A 19648-nucleotide genomic window follows, 5' to 3' on the forward strand; every position below is an offset into this window, starting at 1 on the left:
AACGGCCATAACGGTTATGTTCCACAAGACCAAGGATGGGAAGTAATCCTAGTAAAACCAGAATGCATGACTTGTTTCTGGACGTATGAATTACGTGTCTTTATTGCCTTTACTGAACGACTTGTGTACTAGCTAGAATTATCTTCACAACCATCTTGTATCAAATTTATTGTGTGCTATATTTCATGCTATATGTAAAATAAGCGGTATTGTAAGTTTGTAAAATATTGTGTAAAAGTTTGAATGCGAAATATTATTATAATCAGTTTTTCATATAGAATTGTAGTAGTTGAATTGTATATTAGCTACTAAGTATGAACTTAACGGGTAGGTACTACCCAAATTTAAACTTATAAAACGCTAATATGAAGAAAAAGCTTTTATAAATGAGTTCATATTATGCTACGAAATACTAATAACTACTCTTAATATTCTATATGATTAACTTGTACCATTTGACTATTTTGAAGGAAATGGCACCGACTACTCGACACACCGTGAATATGAATGAAGAGAAATTCCGTACTTTTATAGCTTCAAACATAGCCGCAGTACAGGCTGCGCTACATACCAACAATAACCTTGGATCTAGCAGTACAGGAAATCGTGTAGGATGCACCTACAAAGAATTCACTGCCTGCAAACCTTTGGAATTTGATGGAAAAGAAGGACCGGTCGGATTGAAACGGTGGACCGAGAAGGTCGAATCGGTGTTTGCCATAAGTAAGTGTACTGAAGAGGACAAAGTGAAGTATGCTACGCATACCTTCACAGGTTCTGCGTTAACATGGTGGAATACCTATCTAGATGCGTACGCACTACCGTGGTCAGCATTCAAGCACTTGATGAACGAGAAATACCGTCCCAGAACCGAGGTCAATAAGCTCAAGACAGAACTTAGAGGGTTACGAACCCAAGGATTTGATATTACCACGTACGAAAGACGATTCACAGAATTGTGCCTATTGTGTCTGGGAGCATTCGAAGATGAGGAAGAGAAGATCGACGCATTTGTGAAAGAATTACCGGAAAGAATCCAAGAAGATATAAGTTCACACGAGCCCGCCTCCATACAACAGGCATGTAGAATGGCTCACAAACTAGTGAACCAGATTGAAGAAAGAATTAAAGTACAAACTGCTGAAGAGGCCAATGTGAAGCAAGTCAAAAGAAAGTGGGAGGAAAACGGTGATAAGAATCACCAATACAACAATAACAGCAATTACAACAATAATCGCAACAATTATCCCAACAATCGCAACATCAATCGCAACTACAACAAACGGCCCAACAACAACAACAACAACAACAACTACAACAATCATCCCAACAACAATAATAACAACAACAAAAACAACAATCAGAAGCAGCTTTTCCAAAGGTGTGAAAAGTATCACTCGGGGTTTTGCACCAAATTTTGCAACAAGTGTAAAAGAAATGGTCATAGCGCAGCGAAGTGTGAGGTCTACGGACCTGGGGTTAATAGAACGAAAGGAATAAATGGTGTCGGAACGGCAAGTAGTGTCGGAGCAAGTTATGCCAATGTAGTTTGTTATAAATGTGGAAAACCGGGCCACATTATTAGAAATTGCCCGAACCAGGAGAACACGAATGGACAAGGCCGCGGAAGAGTTTTCAATATTAATGTGGCAGAGGCACAGGAAGACCCGGAGCTTGTTACGGGTACGTTTCTTATTGACAATAAATCTGCTTACGTTTTATTTGATTCGGGTGCGGATAGAAGCTATATGAGTAGAGATTTTTGTGCTAAATTAAGTTGTCCATTGACGCCTTTGGATAGTAAATTTTTACTCGAATTAGCAAATGGTAAATTAATTTCAGCAGATAATATATGTCAGAATCGAGAAATCAAACTGGTTAGCGAAACATTTAAGATTGATTTGATACCAGTAGAGTTAGGGAGTTTTGATGTGATAATCGGTATGGACTGGTTGAAAGAAGTGAAAGCAGAGATCGTTTGTTACAAAAATGCAATTCGCATTATACGAGAAAAAGGAAAACCCTTAATGGTGTACGGAGAAAAGGGCAACACGAAGCTACATCTTATTAGTAATTTGAAGGCACAAAAACTAATAAGAAAAGGTTGCTATGCTGTTCTAGCACACGTCGAGAAAGTACAAACTGAAGAAAAGAGCATCAATGATGTTCTCATTGCAAAAGAATTTCCCGATGTATTTCCGAAAGAATTACCGGGATTACCCCCACATCGATCCGTTGAATTTCAAATAGATCTTGTACCAGGAGCTGCACCAATAGTTCGTGCTCCTTACAGACTCGCACCCAGCGAGATGAAAGAACTGAAAAGCCAATTACAAGAACTTTTAGAGCGTGGTTTCATTCGACCAAGCACATCACCGTGGGGAGCTCCTGTTTTGTTTGTCAAGAAGAAAGATGGTACATTCAGGTTGTGTATCGACTACCGAGAGTTGAACAAACTTACCATCAAGAACCGCTACCCACTACCGAGAATCGACGACTTATTTGATCAACTACAAGGCTCGTCTGTTTATTCAAAGATTGACTTACGTTCCGGGTATCATCAAATGCGGGTGAAAGAAGATGATATTCCAAAGACTGCTTTCAGAACACGTTACGGTCATTACGAGTTTATGGTCATGCCGTTTGGTTTAACTAATGCACCAGCTGTGTTCATGGACCTTATGAACCGAGTGTGTGGACCATACCTTGACAAGTTTGTCATTGTTTTCATTGATGACATACTTATTTACTCAAAGAATGACCAAGAACACGGTGAACATTTGAGAAAGGTGTTAGAAGTATTGAAGAAGGAAGAATTGTACGCTAAGTTTTCAAAGTGTGCATTTTGGTTGGAAGAAGTTCAATTCCTCGGTCACATAGTGAACAAAGAAGGTATTAAGGTGGATCCGGCAAAGATAGAAACTGTTGAAAAGTGGGAAACCCCAAAAACTCCGAAACACATACGCCAGTTTTTAGGACTAGCGGGTTACTACAGAAGGTTCATCCAAGACTTTTCCAGAATAGCAAAACCCTTGACTGCATTAACGCATAAAGGGAAGAAATTTGAATGGAATGATGAACAAGAGAAAGCGTTTCAGTTATTGAAGAAAAAGCTAACTACGACACCTATATTGTCATTGCCTGAAGGGAATGATGATTTTGTGATTTATTGTGACGCATCAAAGCAAGGTCTCGGTTGTGTATTAATGCAACGAATGAAGGTGATTGCTTATGCGTCTAGACAATTGAAGATTCACGAACAAAATTATACGACGCATGATTTGGAATTAGGCGCGGTTGTTTTTGCATTAAAGACTTGGAGGCACTACTTATATGGGGTCAAAAGTATTATATATACCGACCACAAAAGTCTTCAACACATATTTAATCAGAAACAACTGAATATGAGGCAGCGTAGGTGGATTGAATTATTTAAAGATTACGACTTTGAGATTCGTTACTTCCCGGGGAAGGCAAATGTGGTAGCCGATGCCTTGAGCAGGAAGGACAGAGAACCCATTCGAGTAAAATCTATGAATATAATGATTCATAATAACCTTACTACTCAAATAAAGGAGGCGCAACAAGGAGTTTTAAAAGAGGGAAATTTAAAGGATGAAATACCCAAAGGATCGGAGAAGCATCTTAATATTCGGGAAGACGGAACCCGGTATAGGGCTGAAAGGATTTGGGTACCAAAATTTGGAGATATGAGAGAAATGGTACTTAGAGAAGCTCATAAAACCAGATACTCAATACATCCTGGAATGGGGAAGATGTACAAGGATCTCAAGAAACATTTTTGGTGGCCGGGTATGAAATCCGATGTTGCTAAATACGTAGGAGAATGTTTGACGTGTTCTAAGGTCAAAGCTGAGCATCAGAAACCATCAGGTCTACTTCAACAACCCGAAATCCCGGAATGGAAATGGGAAAACATTACCATGGATTTCATCACTAAATTGCCAAGGACTACAAGTGGTTTTGATACTATTTGGGTAATAGTTGATCGTCTCACCAAATCAGCACACTTCCTGTCAATAAGAGAAGATGACAAGATGGAGAAGTTAGCACGACTGTATTTGAAGGAAGTCGTCTCCAGACATGGAATACCAATCTCTATTATCTCTGATAGGGATGGCAGATTTATTTCAAGATTCTGGCAGACATTACAGCAAGCATTAGGAACTCGTCTAGACATGAGTACTGCCTATCATCCACAAACCGATGGGCAGAGCGAAAGGATGATACAAACGCTTGAAGACATGCTACGAGCATGTGTTATTGATTTCGAAAACAGTTGGGATCGACATCTACCATTAGCAGAATTTTCCTACAACAACAGCTACCATTCAAGCATTGAGATGGCGCCGTTTGAAGCACTTTATGGTAGAAAGTGCAGGTCTCCGATTTGTTGGAGTGAAGTGGGGGATAGACAGATTACGGGTCCAGAGATTATACAAGAAACTACCGAGAAGATCATCCAAATTCAACAACGGTTGAAAACCGCCCAAAGTCGACAAAAGAGCTACGCTGACATTAAAAGAAAAGATATAGAATTTGAAATTGGAGAGATGGTCATGCTTAAAGTTGCACCTTGGAAAGGCGTTATTCGATTTGGTAAACGAGGGAAATTAAATCCAAGGTATATTGGGCCATTCAAGATTATTGATCGTGTCGGACCAGTAGCTTACCGACTTGAGTTACCTCAACAACTCGCGGCTGTACATAACACTTTCCACGTCTCGAATTTGAAGAAATGTTTTGCTAAATAAGATCTCACTATTCCGTTAGATGAAATCCAAATCAACGAAAAACTTCAATTCATCGAAGAACCCGTCGAAATAATGGATCGTGAGGTTAAAAGACTTAAGCAAAACAAGATACCAATTGTTAAGGTTCGATGGAATGCTCGTAGAGGACCCGAGTTCACCTGGGAGCGTGAAGATCAGATGAAGAAGAAATACCCGCATCTATTTCAAGAAGATTCGTCAACACCTTCAACAGCTTAAAATTTCGGGACGAAATTTATTTAACGGGTAGGTACTGTAGTGACCCGAACTTTTCCATGTTTATATATATTAATTGAGATTGATATTTACATGATTAAATGTTTCCAACATGTTAAGCAATCAAACTTGTTAAGACTTGATTAATTGAAATATGTTTCATATAGACAATTGACCACCCAAGTTGACCGGTGATTCACGAACGTTAAAACTTGTAAAAACTATATGATGACATATATATGGATATATATATAGTTAACATGATACTATGATAAGTAAACATATCATTAAGTATATTAATAATGAACTACATATGTAAAAACAAGACTACTAACTTAATGATTTTTAAACGAGACATATATGTAACGATTATCGTAGTAAAGACATTTAATGTATATATATCATATTAAGAGATATTCATACATGATAATATCATGATAATATAATAATTTAAAATCTCATTTGATATTATAAACATTGGGTTAAAAACATTTAACAAGATCGTCAACCTAAAGGTTTCAAAACAACACTTACATGTAACGACTAACGATGACTTAACGACTCAGTTAAAATGTATATACATGTAGTGTTTTAATATGTATTTATACACTTTTGAAAGACTTCAATACACTTATCAAAATAATTCTACTTAACAAAAATGCTTACAATTACATCCTCGTTCAGTTTCATCAACAATTCTACTCGTATGCACCCGTATTCGTACTCGTACAATACACAGCTTTTAGATGTATGTACTATTGGTATATACACTCCAATGATCAGCTCTTAGCAGCCCATGTGAGTCACCTAACACATGTGGGAACCATCATTTGGCAACTAGCATGAAATATCTCATAAAATTACAAAAATATGAGTAATCATTCATGACTTATTTACATGAAAACAAAATTACATATCCTTTATATCTAATCCATACACCAACAACCAAAAACACCTACAAACACTTTCATTCTTCAATTTTATTCATCTAATTGATCTCTCTCAAGTTCTATCTTCAAGTTCTAAGTGTTCTTCATAAATTCTACAAGTTCTAGTTACATAAAATCAAGAATACTTTCAAGTTTGCTAGCTCACTTCCAATCTTGTAAGGTGATCATCCAACCTCAAGAAATCTTTGTTTCTTACAGTAGGTTATCATTCTAATACAAGGTAATAATCATATTCAAACTTTGGTTCAATTTCTATAACTATGACAATCTTATTTCAAGTGATGATCTTACTTGAACTTGTTTTCGTGTCATGATTCTGCTTCAAGAACTTCGAGCCATCCAAGGATCCGTTGAAGCTAGATCTATTTTTATCTTTTCAAGTAGGTTTATCCAAGGAACTTAAGGTAGTAATGATGTTCATAACATCATTCGATTCATACATATAAAGCTATCTTATTCGAAGGTTTAAACTTGTAATCACTAGAACATAGTTTAGTTAATTCTAAACTTGTTCGCAAATAAAAGTTAATCCTTCTAACTTGAATTTTAAAATCAACTAAACACATGTTCTATATCTATATGATATGCTAACTTAATGATTTAAAACCTGGAAACACGAAAAACACCGTAAAACCGGATTTACGCCGTCGTAGTAACACCGCGGGCTGTTTTGGGTTAGTTAATTAAAAACTATGATAAACTTTGATTTAAAAGTTGTTATTCTGAGAAAATGATTTTTATTATGAACATGAAACTATATCCAAAAATTATGGTTAAACTTAAAGTGGAAGTATGTTTTCTAAAATGGTCATCTAGACGTCGTTCTTTCGACTGAAATGACTATCTTTAAAAAAGCGACTTGTAACTTATTTTTCCGACTATAAACCTATACTTTTTCTGTTTAGATTCATAAAATAGAGTTCAATATGAAACCATAGCAATTTGATTCACTCAAAACGGATTTAAAATGAAGAAGTTATGGGTAAAACAAGATTGGATAATTTTTCTCATTTTAGCTACGTGAAAATTGGTAACAAATCTATTCCAACCATAACTTAATCAACTTGTATTGTATATTATGTAATCTTGAGATACCATAGACACGTATACAATATTTCGACCTATCATGTCGACACATCTATATATATTTCGGAACAACCATAGACACTCTATATGTGAATGTTGGAGTTAGCTATACAGTGTTGAGGTTGATTCCAAAATATATATAGTTTGAGTTGTGATCAATACTGAGATACGTATACACTGGGTCGTGGATTGATTCAAGATAATATTTATCGATTTATTTCTGTACATCTAACTGTGGACAACTAGTTGTAGGTTACTAACGAGGACAGCTGACTTAATAAACTTAAAACATCAAAATATATTAAAAGTGTTGTAAATATATTTTGAACATACTTTGATATATATGTATATATTGTTATAGGTTCGTGAATCAACCAGTGGCCAAGTCTTACTTCCCGACGAAGTAAAAATCTGTGAAAGTGAGTTATAGTCCCACTTTTAAAATCTAATATTTTTGGGATGAGAATACATGCAGGTTTTATAAATGATTTACAAAATAGACACAAGTACGTGAAACTACATTCTATGGTTGAATTATCAAAATCGAATATGCCCCTTTTTATTAAGTCTGGTAATCTAAGAATTAGGGAACAGACACCCTAATTGACGCGAATCCTAAAGATAGATCTATTGGGCCTAACAAACCCCATCCAAAGTACCGGATGCTTTAGTACTTCGAAATTTATATCATATCCGAAGGGTGTCCCGGAATGATGGGGATATTCTTATATATGCATTTTGTTAATGTCGGTTACCAGGTGTTCACCATATGAATGATTTTTATCTCTATGTATGAGATGTGTATTGAAATATGAAATCTTGTGGTCTATTATTATGATTTGATATATATAGGTTAAACCTATAACTCACCAACATTTTTGTTGACGTTTTAAGCATGTTTATTCTCAGGTGATTATTAAGAGCTTCCGCTGTTGCATACTTAAATAAGGACGAGATTTAGAGTCCATGCTTGTATGATATTGTGTAAAAACTGCATTCAAGAAACTTATTTTGTTGTAACATATTTGTATTGTAAACCATTATGTAATGGTCGTGTGTAAACAGGATATTTTAGATTATCATTATTTGATAATCTACGTAAAGCTTTTTAAACCTTTATTGATGAAATAAAGGTTATGGTTTGTTTTAAAATGAATGCAGTCTTTGAAAAACGTCTCATATAGAGGTCAAAACCTCGCAACGATATCAATTAATATGGAACGTTTTTAATCAATAAGAACGGGACATTTCAGCAGGTATAGTCGAGCAGCAGTTTACGATTTGTAGTGGTGTCTATGGTGGCGTTTTACAGCAACAAAACTGTTGTAGCAGCGACAGTTTTACAGCAGCAACAATGGAGAATTACAGGTTGTTTAGGGTTGACGGCTGTATAAGGTGATGGTTGTGTTTGGGTTATTTTCGGCCCAAAATAGAAAGAAAAGAGTGAGAGAGGAGAGAGAGGTGGCGTTGCGGTTGAAGGTGGTGTGTGGTTTTGGTGGCTGAAGGTGGCGGTGAAAATCAATGGGTTTCATGGTTAGCGAGTACAGCAGCCATTTAACAATAACTCGTGGCTGTTTTTCTCGGACAAAATCACAGAAACATGAAACAGTTACACGGTTGTTCGGAGGTGTTGGTTTCATGTTGGTTTCGTAATGGTTTGGAACAAAAAAATAGTAGAGAGAGGGAGGAGGGAGAAGATGGTAGTTCAATTGTTGCAGAGGTGGCCGGGGTGTGGTTCGTGGTGGTTCCCGGTTGAGGAGAGTGGCAATAACCAAAGATGAAGCAACTGCAGTTTTGTAGGTTTGTTGGTGATATATGGTTATGATTAAAGCAGGAAACGAAAGAGAGAACATAAAAGGATAAAAAGAAAGGAGATGATTGAGACGGTTGAATCATGGTGGTGACAGTAGTGGCTCGTGGTGGAGGCAGGTGGTGTTCGTTGGTGATGGTTGTCGTGGTTGGTGATTAAACACAGACAAGTGATCGGTTCTCCTGATAGATTCATATGTAGTATGTATATATAATCTAATTTGTCTATGTATATATAATATATTAATAATTAATAAATATAATAATAATTAATCATATCACTTGTCAAAAAAATGTGCAAATATTCAATTACTATTCTGCCGACAGTTTTTCTGGATGGCTATACCGTGTCCATTGCTAAACAGTTAACGTATAGAAGTGTTCCTAAAAATTCCAAATTTTTGGATTAAATATATTTAATTATTTCACTCATTAACTGTTTGAAACCTGATCAAAAAGGTTCAAAAATTATTTATTTTCTGTTCCGATTTATATGTACGGAGTACTAATATTTAAACTTAAAAAGGTAAAAATACTTTTAACAAATCTAAAATCTTCATAATCGATTTATAGTTAACTTTTATTTTAATCCATCATAAACTTATATTAAATCTATATTAATGCTAACGAAATGTCAACAGAGTATTACTGACGTTTACTAATTAAGCTTGAAATCATTTATATTCCTTTTCTATATATAAATAGTTTTAAAATAGCAAAGTTAATTACTAAAACAAATTTATTATATATTTTTAAATAAATAATTATAACTTTATATATTTACAAGTAATATTTATATACATATTTATATATATCTATATATTCTTAAATATAGTTTCCGTTAATCGCATTTTATTTTATTTATTTTATAATATAAATCCTAATAATCATATTATATAATATTCTAAATTATATTTCAAATTATAAATACCTATTTAAATATATATGTTATCTATTTTTAAATAAATAATTATAACTTTATATATTTACAAGTAATATTTATATACATATTTATATATATCTATATATTCTTAATTATATTTCAAATTATATACATATTTAAATATATATGTTATCTATTTACAAATAGTTGTTCGTGAATCGTCGGGAATGGTCGAAATTCAAACGAATATATGAAACAGTTCAAAATATTTGTGACTCAACATTACAGACTTTGCTTATCGTGTCGAAATAATATAAAGATTAAGTTTAAAATTAGTCGGAAATTTTCGGGTCGTCACACGGAAAGTAAAGGGAAACACCCTGCTGATTTTAAAGAAGATGACTCGTGTAAGAAAAGAGCCCGATCTCATTCCTACGATAATTATAACGCCATGTGTGAAATCACGAATTTATGAAAAACTATCGATAAGAACTTGGATGGCTTGCTTCACCATGTTGCAAGGGTCGAGGCTCGAATGGATGAAAAAGACCTAGCGATCAAGAAACTATTGGAGGAGAATGCTGAGTTAAAGAAAGAGATAAATTGGTGAAATATGAAAGTGAAAGAAGTGCCCGATGGGGGAAGCAATCTCTCGCTTATCTGAGAGAATATGTCGACTTTAGATTGAAGATGGTGAAAAACCGTGTCAAACACCAACTTGTTCTAAGAGACTAAGAATGCAATGTAGTCAATAGTAGTGTTACTAATCTCTATGATAATCTCGTGTTCCTTTACGAGAAGCAAAAGGCGAAGAATGAGAAAGTAGAGAAGTTTATGAAGGAGGCTGAGAAGAAGAAGTGAACCCGACATTTGTTTTGTTTTTCCATTTTTTTATTTCCTAATTATGTAAAGGCTTTGCCTAAAACTATTTCTATATCCAACTCGTGTATTAAAAAGACTTATTTAATGCCTCGTTTATAATAATATAAAGTGTTTCATTTATATCATGTTGATATCAATACTTTATCTTTATCATACTTGTAATTGCTCAAACTTATAACTTGTCAACTTATCAAACTTATGTTCACTTTTATGTAGTGAAGCATCATGGTTCGCACACCTACCGTTAACAATATTGTGTTGACTAATGAGCAATTTCAAAAATTACTTGCTGTCGCCCAAGGCAACGTCCAACCTAATCATGTTAACAATCAACCAAAACCTTGTTCTTACAAGGACTTTATGAACTGCAACCCTCCCGCATTCAAGGGAAGTGAAGAGGCCGTTGAACTAGTCCGATGGTTCAAAAAACTATAGTCCATCTTCCGTGTCTGCAACTGCGGGGACAATGACCGAGTTAAATATGCCACTAGTTCATTAGCTGGCAATGCTATGACTTGGTGGACTGCTCATGTTAAGTCTGTGGGAATCGATAATGCTAATGCAACCCCATGGGATGAACTCAAAGGCATGATGGTTACTAAGTTTTGTCCTAGAAGTCAAGTCCAAAAGCTTGAAGCCGAGTTCTGGGAACTCAAAGTTAAGGGTACCGACATTGAAAGCTACACTAATCATTTTCTTGAGCTTTCTACCTTGTCTCCAGAGATGTTTCCTACTGAACCGAGAAAGATCGAAAGGTACATTGAAGGTCTCCCTGAGGATATTCAGGGAAATGTTATTGCTGCTGAGAAAGTTACCCTTGATGCCGTGATTCTCATGGCTCAAAATCTGATGATGGCCAAAAGAAGAAGAGCTTTGGCTAGTAAGCAAGTTGATACTAAGAGTAGTGATGGCAAAAGAAAATTTGAGCCGTCTCAGGGTTCAAACCAGAATATTGCTAAGAAGCCTGCTGATATTACTAGGACCGGTTATATAGGAGCTAAGCCCTATTGTGCTCGTTGTGAAAGGCACCACCCAGGGCAGTGCACAACTACTTGTTCTTTATGTAAGAAAGTGGGACATGTAGCTAAGACTTGTAAGACTCCTCTGAAAGATAAAGCTTTTGTTCCTGCTAAAGCTCCTCCTACTTGTTACACCTGCGGAGAGAAGGGGCATATTAGTCCTCACTGCCCGAAGAAGAAAGATACCCCTGCTACTGGAGCCAATACCACCAACGTAAAGAGCCGTGCGTTTGTCATAACAGCTGAGGAAGCCCGTGAGGAAGATGAAGTCATTACGGGTACGTTTCTTGTCAATAATTGCTACGCAAACATTTTATTCGATACGGGTGCCGATAAGAGTTACGTGTCTAGTGAATTTTTACCTTATTCACTGATAGACCACAACCCCTAGAAACTAAACGACTAGTAGAGGTAGCAAACAGAAAAGGTATGAAAGTTGATCACTTCTATAAAAACTGTAATCTAAAACTAGCCGACCAAGAATTTAAGATTGACCTTTTGCCGGTCGAGTTAGCAAGCTTCGATGTCGTAGTCGGAATGGACTGGTTACGTCCATTACATGCTGCAATCTTGTGTTTCGATAAGACTATTAACATTCCGTTGGGAAATGGAGAGACTCTCGTCATTCAAGGCGACAAGAGTGGTTCCAAGCTCAACATCATTTCTTGCATCAAAACCCGTAAATACCTTATGAAAGGTTATCCCGCAATATTAGCCCATGTTAAGATAATCGAACCAAAGGAAAAGCTTATTGATGATGTGCCGGTGGTTAGAGATTATCCCGATGTATTTCCTGAAGATCTTCTTGGTCTTTCACCTCCTCGACAAGTCGAATTTTAGATTGATTTATCTCCTGGTGCTGCCCCTGTTGCTAAAGCACCATACCGTTTAGCACCTTCCGAAATGAAGTAACTTTCCAACCAACTCCAAGAACTATTAGATAAAGGTTTCATTCGTCCAAGCTCATCCCCATGGGGAGCTCCTATTCTATTCGTTAAAAAGAAAGATAGTACACTAAGGATGTGTATTGATTACCACGAACTCAACAAGCTTACTATCAAGAACCGTTATCCATTACCGCGTATTGATGATCTATTTGACCAACTTCAAGGGTCGAGTGTTTATTCAAAAATTGATCTGAGGTCCGGTTATCACCAACTTAGGGTCAAGGAATCCGATATTCCTAAGACTGCTTTTCGTACTCGTTATGGGCACTATGAATTTTGTGTTATACCTTTTGGCTTAACTAATGCTCCCGCCGTGTTCATGGATCTTATGAATCGTGTCTGCAAACCATATCTCGACAAATTTGTCATTGTTTTCATTGAAGACATCTTAATCTATTTAAGGAGTGAGAAAGAACATGAGCAGCATTTGCGCATAATTCTTGAACTCTTACGAAAGGAACAACTATATGCTAAGTTTTCAAAGTGCGAGTTTTGGCTCAAAACCGTACAATTCCTCGAACATGTTGTTGATAGTAACGGAATACATGTCGATCCAGCTAAGATTACCGCTATTCAGAACTGGGAGATACCAAAGACTGCGAAGCATATTCGTCAATTTTTGAGACTTGCCAGTTATTATCGAAGATTCATAAAAGATTTTTCCCTCCTTGCTAAACCCCTTACAAAGTTAACTCACAAAGGGAAGAAGTTTGTGTGGTCCGAAGAACAGGAATCTGCATTTAAGGTTCTGAAGGAGAAATTAACCACAGCCCCAATTCTATCTTTACCTGAAGGCCCTGATGATTTTGTTGTTTACTGCGATGCCTCAAAGCAAGGCTTTGGTTGTGTTTTAATGAAACGTGAAAAGGTTATTGCCTATGCATCTAGACAGTTGAAGAAACATGAGAAGAATTATACCACACATGACCTGGAATTAGGAGTCGTGGTATTTGCACTAAAGATGTGGAGACATTACCTCTATGGGGATAGAATCACAGTGTATACCGATCATAAAAGTCTTCAGAATATCTTTGACCAGAAGCAATTAAACATGAGGCAAAGGTGTTGGATTGAGTAATTAAATGACAACGATTGTGAACTTCGATATCATCCTCGCAAAGCAAATGTAGTTGCCGATGCCCTTAGTCGAAAAGACAATGTTAGATGTGTTCGCACTTTAAACCTGAAAATCAAATCGAATCTTATATCACGAATCTGTGAAGCTCAACTTGAAGCTATTAAACCAACACTTATTGAAGGTGAAGAACCTATCGGGTTCGAGAACCAACTCCAAGTGAAAGCTAATGGTACACGGTACTTTGGTAACAGAGTTTGGGTTCCTCGCTTCGATAATCTCCGTGATCTAGTCTTGGATGAAGCTCATAAGACTAGGAACTCTATTCATCCCGGCTCCAGTAAGATGTACCACGATGTGAAGGAATTCTACTAGTGGCCTAACATGAAAGCCTACATTGCTACTTATGTTAGTAAGTGTCTCACTTGTTTGAAAGTCAAGGCTGAACATCAAAAGCCTTCTGGTCTGTTGACACAACCCGATATCCTGCAGTGGAAGTGGGAATGTATCACTATGGATTTCGTTACTAAGTTGCCTAAGACTTCAAACGGTAACGATACTATTTGGGTCATAGTTGATCGTCTTACTAAATCTGCACATTTCTTACCGATCAAGGAAACCTACAAGATGGAGAAATTATCACAACTTTATATTAAAGAAATTGTCTCACGCCATGGAGTTCCTATCTCAATTATTTCTGATCGCGACAGTTGATTCGTTTCTAGATTCTGGAAAACTTTGCAATCTGCTCTTGGAACTCAACTTGACATGAGTACAGCCTATCATTCGCAAACTGATGGTCAAAGTGAACGAACCATCCAAACAATGGAAGATATGCTACGTGCTTGTGCAATCGATTTCGGCAAAGGTTAGGAAAGGCACTTGCCTTTAGCTGAATTTTCTTATAACAACAGCTATCATTCAAATATTAAGGCTGCACCTTTTGAAGCCTTATACGGACGAAAATGTAGACCCCCATTGTGCTGGGATGAATTAGAGGGCAGACATTTAACTGGTCCTGAGATTATTCATGAAACTACCGAAAAGATTGTTCAGATTAAGAAACGATTAGAAACTACCCGCAGTCGACAAAAGAGCTATGCTGATAAGCATCGAAAGGATATAGAATTCCAAGTTGGAGATAAAGTCATGTTGAAAGTATCCCCATAGAAAGGTGTCATCAGCTTCGGTAAATGAAGTAAACTCAGTCCACGATATGTTGGACCTTTCACAATCACTCAAAGAGTCAGTCCCGTGGCGTACCGATTAGAACTACCAACTGAACTTAGCCAAGTACATGATGTGTTTCATGTCTTGAATCTTAAAAAGTGTCTTGCTGATGACACACTTGTTATTCCTTTGGATGATATCCGTATTGACGAGCAAATGCACTTCATTGAAGAACCTATAGAAATCATGAATGAAGCGGTCAAACAAACGCGTAAAAGCAACATACCTATCGTTAAAGTCTGTTGGAATTCGCGTAGAGGCCCCGAATATACATGGGAACGCAAAGACCAAATGATACGGAAATATCCCCATCTCTTCTCAAACGCTGATGCATCCGAGAAGTCTACCTAAAACTTCGGGACGAAGTTTTTATTAACGGGGAGGTACTATAACAACCCTCACTTTTTGACTTCTGAAATTACTGAAATGACCCTAGGGTTTACTGCCTGACTATACGTATTAATTATTTAAGGATTTTTATATACACAATCGATTTAACGTTGACCAAATAATAAACTTTTAGTTGACACTCACTGCTAATTAAAATTTATGCATTTATGTAATATTATAACTATTAATCTATAAGTAATAAATAAAAAGTGACATTTATATAAATAATAAAATAATTGGGAACTAAATAAAAAATAAATACAAGTCATGAATTAGTAAAAAGAAAATAATACTTATCATGTAGTAAATGTAAAAAAAATATATATATATATATATATATATATATATATATATATATATATATATATATATATATATATATATATATAATAATAATAATAATAATAATAATAATAATAATAATAATAATAATAATAATAATAATAATAATAATAATAATAATAATAATAATAATAATAATAATAATAATAATAATAATAATGAGACTAAAGAATCTTAAACAATTACATCCTTATGTTGACTAAAAATAAAATATATATATATATATATATATATATATATATATATATATATATATATATATATATATATATATATATATATATATAAACTAGTACCACCTATTGTTGACTAAAAGAATTATAAAATAAAATAAAATCATAAATTAGAACATTCTTATGTTGACTAACACTCTAATACTTGCACTATATAAACACCCCTAGACTCCTAATTTCTCATTCACAAATCACACCAAAATCCTCTCTCTAAAAACTTGAAGAAGTCTTGAGGTAACTTTCCTTTTCATTTTCATAATTATTTTTATTCATTTTATTTATTTCTTGTATTTTGTTTAGCCAATTGTTATTTTAAATTGTTAATAAATATTCACATCTGTAGTATTTGTTTGGAAATTATTTAGAATAGTAGTAGTACTTATAAAAATAATTATGATAAGTTTTGGAATATTATTTGTAATTAATTACAAATTAAGTACTAATTAAACACGAAAACAATATAAAATTTGTAATAAAATATTAAATAGTAATAAAAATTATTATAATTTTTTTGAGATTATTATACTTTTATAAACAATCAAAAATTAAATATATTAAATAAATGGGTATATTAGTATTTAAATAGAATTTACTTTTGTATTATTCTAAACCGAGAGAAATAATAAAGAAAATAAAAAATAAATACAAAGTGTATTAAATCTATTTTTATAAAATTTTTATATGATTAGTAGCATCACTAGATACTATAAAAAATATAAAAATTAATTTTAAATTGTTTTTCCTATTTATTTAATTATAGGCCGATTAGAATGGTTAAATAATTAGAAAACATAAAATAAATAATATTTCGGTATAAAATTTGATTTAATAATTTTTATAACATTTTTACAGAATATAGAACCTGTAAAAAATATAAAATTATTTATTTAGGTCGATTTGATATTTGTTACCAAATTAATATTGATTTAATCTAAACCGAGAACATATGCAAAGAAAAAAGGAAATAAATATAAAAACTTGGAAAAACTAATGAAATACATATAAATACATTAATATTATATTGTTACTATTATTATAAAACATCAAAATAATACTTATAATAACTAATTAATTCCTTTCCCTATTATACTAAAGAATTAAAAAAATCAATAATAAAGAATAATACTTATATTATTAGATTATAACATACACGATAATGTGAAATTACTCGAACGTCAACGCTACTTATGGCCTAGGGTGATCCTTGGTACCATTATGGGATGCTTGTGGATCTCGAATACCGAGACTTAGATTCTGGTCAAGAGATCATGGGCCAACCGGTAACAATAGATCATTCAAGTGACTCGACGGTGGCATAGATGTTTGGGTATGGTGCACAATATCAAATCCGACTATAGTAATCATACACTCACTAAGTGAACAACACTTAGTCACTTACACACTTAATAAGTGGTGGACTTATTAACAACAACTCACTAGTGTTCAACACTAACTTACTAAACATGGAAACTTACTAAAAATGGAAACTTACTAAGAATGGGAACTTAGTAAAACAAACTACACTTAAACACTTGCATACTTAAACTTAAACTTGGGCAAACATTTAACTACTCTTAAATGTCATTAGGTTGACTTTCTACTCACATTCATCCAACTCTTCTATTCCGAGGAATATCAAACTCTTCTCCTACTTACTAAGGTGAACTTCATAGCCCCACTTACTATTGCGCAATTTATTTAAACTTACTGGGGTGAGACACATGCTTCTTTTAATATTTACAATTTAGACACAAGTACCAACTATTAAACTGTGCTATACCTGGCTATGTCCTGCAAGTCCCCACTGTGATATTTTAAATTACTTTTACATAACGCATTCTTAATTATTGGGGGTAAGCCTATCGGGAGTAATGTCCCTGATACATTTGACCAAGACATTGTATTACTTATTAATGATTCAAACCGACAAGGACAATACAACTTGTCACGGGGCAAACTTCGAAACTGTGTAGTCTAAATATCACAAACTTGGCACTATTTTTAGATCCCTGCGAGATCTACTTTTATAAATAAAAATTTTGTAGTCTAAACAACGGTCAACTATTTTGTTAAACCTATGAACTTTACTCAACCTTTTTGGTTGACACTTTAGCATGTTTTGTCTCAGGTTACGATTGATCAGCTTACTCTTATATGTGTGATGTTACTTGGACTCTAGGACTTGAAGAAAGAGTCACATTTATTATTTATGCATTTATTTATATTCTTGTAATTTCAAATCTTGTAATGACATTCCATTTCTTTTCGCTGCGTACTCAATAAAGTTTGTTTTTATCATATAGTGTCGTTCTCATTATATAATATGTTGGTATTTTTGATATTAATGTCACATTCACCCGGGCCCTAACTGGGGGTGTGATAGAAAACTAACAAGATTGCATTAATAGTTATTGAAATAAAACTCAAATTCGAATTTTGGCTAAATTCCTCAAGAACAGAGGTATCGCCAACTTTAAAAAAAAAATTATTAATTTAACTGATTTCAGTAATTGGTTTGTTGTAGTTGATAAGGAAAAAGAGGAGTTAAATGAGTTTTCTTTTCAACACAAGCTTAAATCGATCCTTTATATAAATTAGAAGCACTCGACAGGAAATGCTATCCAAGGAGAAGAAAACAAAATTTTAAAAAGGCAGATAGTGATCGAAAACAGATTTGTACCATATAAGATTCAGATATCTAACAAATTTGACAGGAGACAAAATACGTACAACTTGATGTTGATTTTAAACAGAAAGTGATTCTTGTTATCTATCTTTTGAAATATTAATAAATATTTTGATAATAATATAATAAAAATATTAATAATAATAAATACAGAAATAATATTTATATTAATAATAATGATAATTTGTATTTTTTATAATAAATATAATTATTATAACTATAACAAATAATAATTTTTATTATCATATCAATAAAAAGAATTATAATAAATTTTAACAATTTTAGTAATAAAGTTAATACTAATAATGTTATTAATAATAATAGTAATTATTTTAATGATAAAAATTAATAAGTTGTATTATAATGATAATAATCATAATTGTAATAATTTTTATGATTTTTAGTAATACTGATTATACTAACAATATAAATAATAATAATATTAGTGATGATAATAATAATTAATAATGGTAATAATGTTATTAACAATGATAACAATAATATTATAACAAATTAATTGTATCAATTTCATATTTATATATTATATATTTATATATATTATATATATAGTAGTATTAATAATACTGATATTAATATTAACATTATTGATATTGGTAATGAAGTGATAATAATAATAATAATATTAGTATAACACTATATTTTTAATTTGAAACCTAAATTTAATATATTTATATTACATATTATTAATTATTTATATTTAATACTTATATGATATGTATTAAATAAATACACATATTGATTGTTTAATATTTATACATTTTATATATTATTATATATATACAATCAATAATTATGTATACCAATCATATATATATATATATATATATATATATATATATATATATATATATATATATATATATATATATATATATATATATATATATATATTTCAAATGCTACATATTTAATTATGTTTTGAATAACTAGTTTAAGTTTTCTTTCACAATAACTAAATAACATAATAATTTATTAATCTATTAAATTTATAATTTAATTATTTACATGTATAGTTATTTATATATACATTTCTATTTACTATTAAAGATTCATAAATCGTCGGAAATAGTCACAGGGTAATGAAAA

This window comes from Rutidosis leptorrhynchoides, chromosome 5 (assembly GCF_046630445.1).
Source record: "Rutidosis leptorrhynchoides isolate AG116_Rl617_1_P2 chromosome 5, CSIRO_AGI_Rlap_v1, whole genome shotgun sequence".
In the NCBI taxonomy this organism is placed as follows: domain Eukaryota; kingdom Viridiplantae; phylum Streptophyta; class Magnoliopsida; order Asterales; family Asteraceae; genus Rutidosis; species Rutidosis leptorrhynchoides.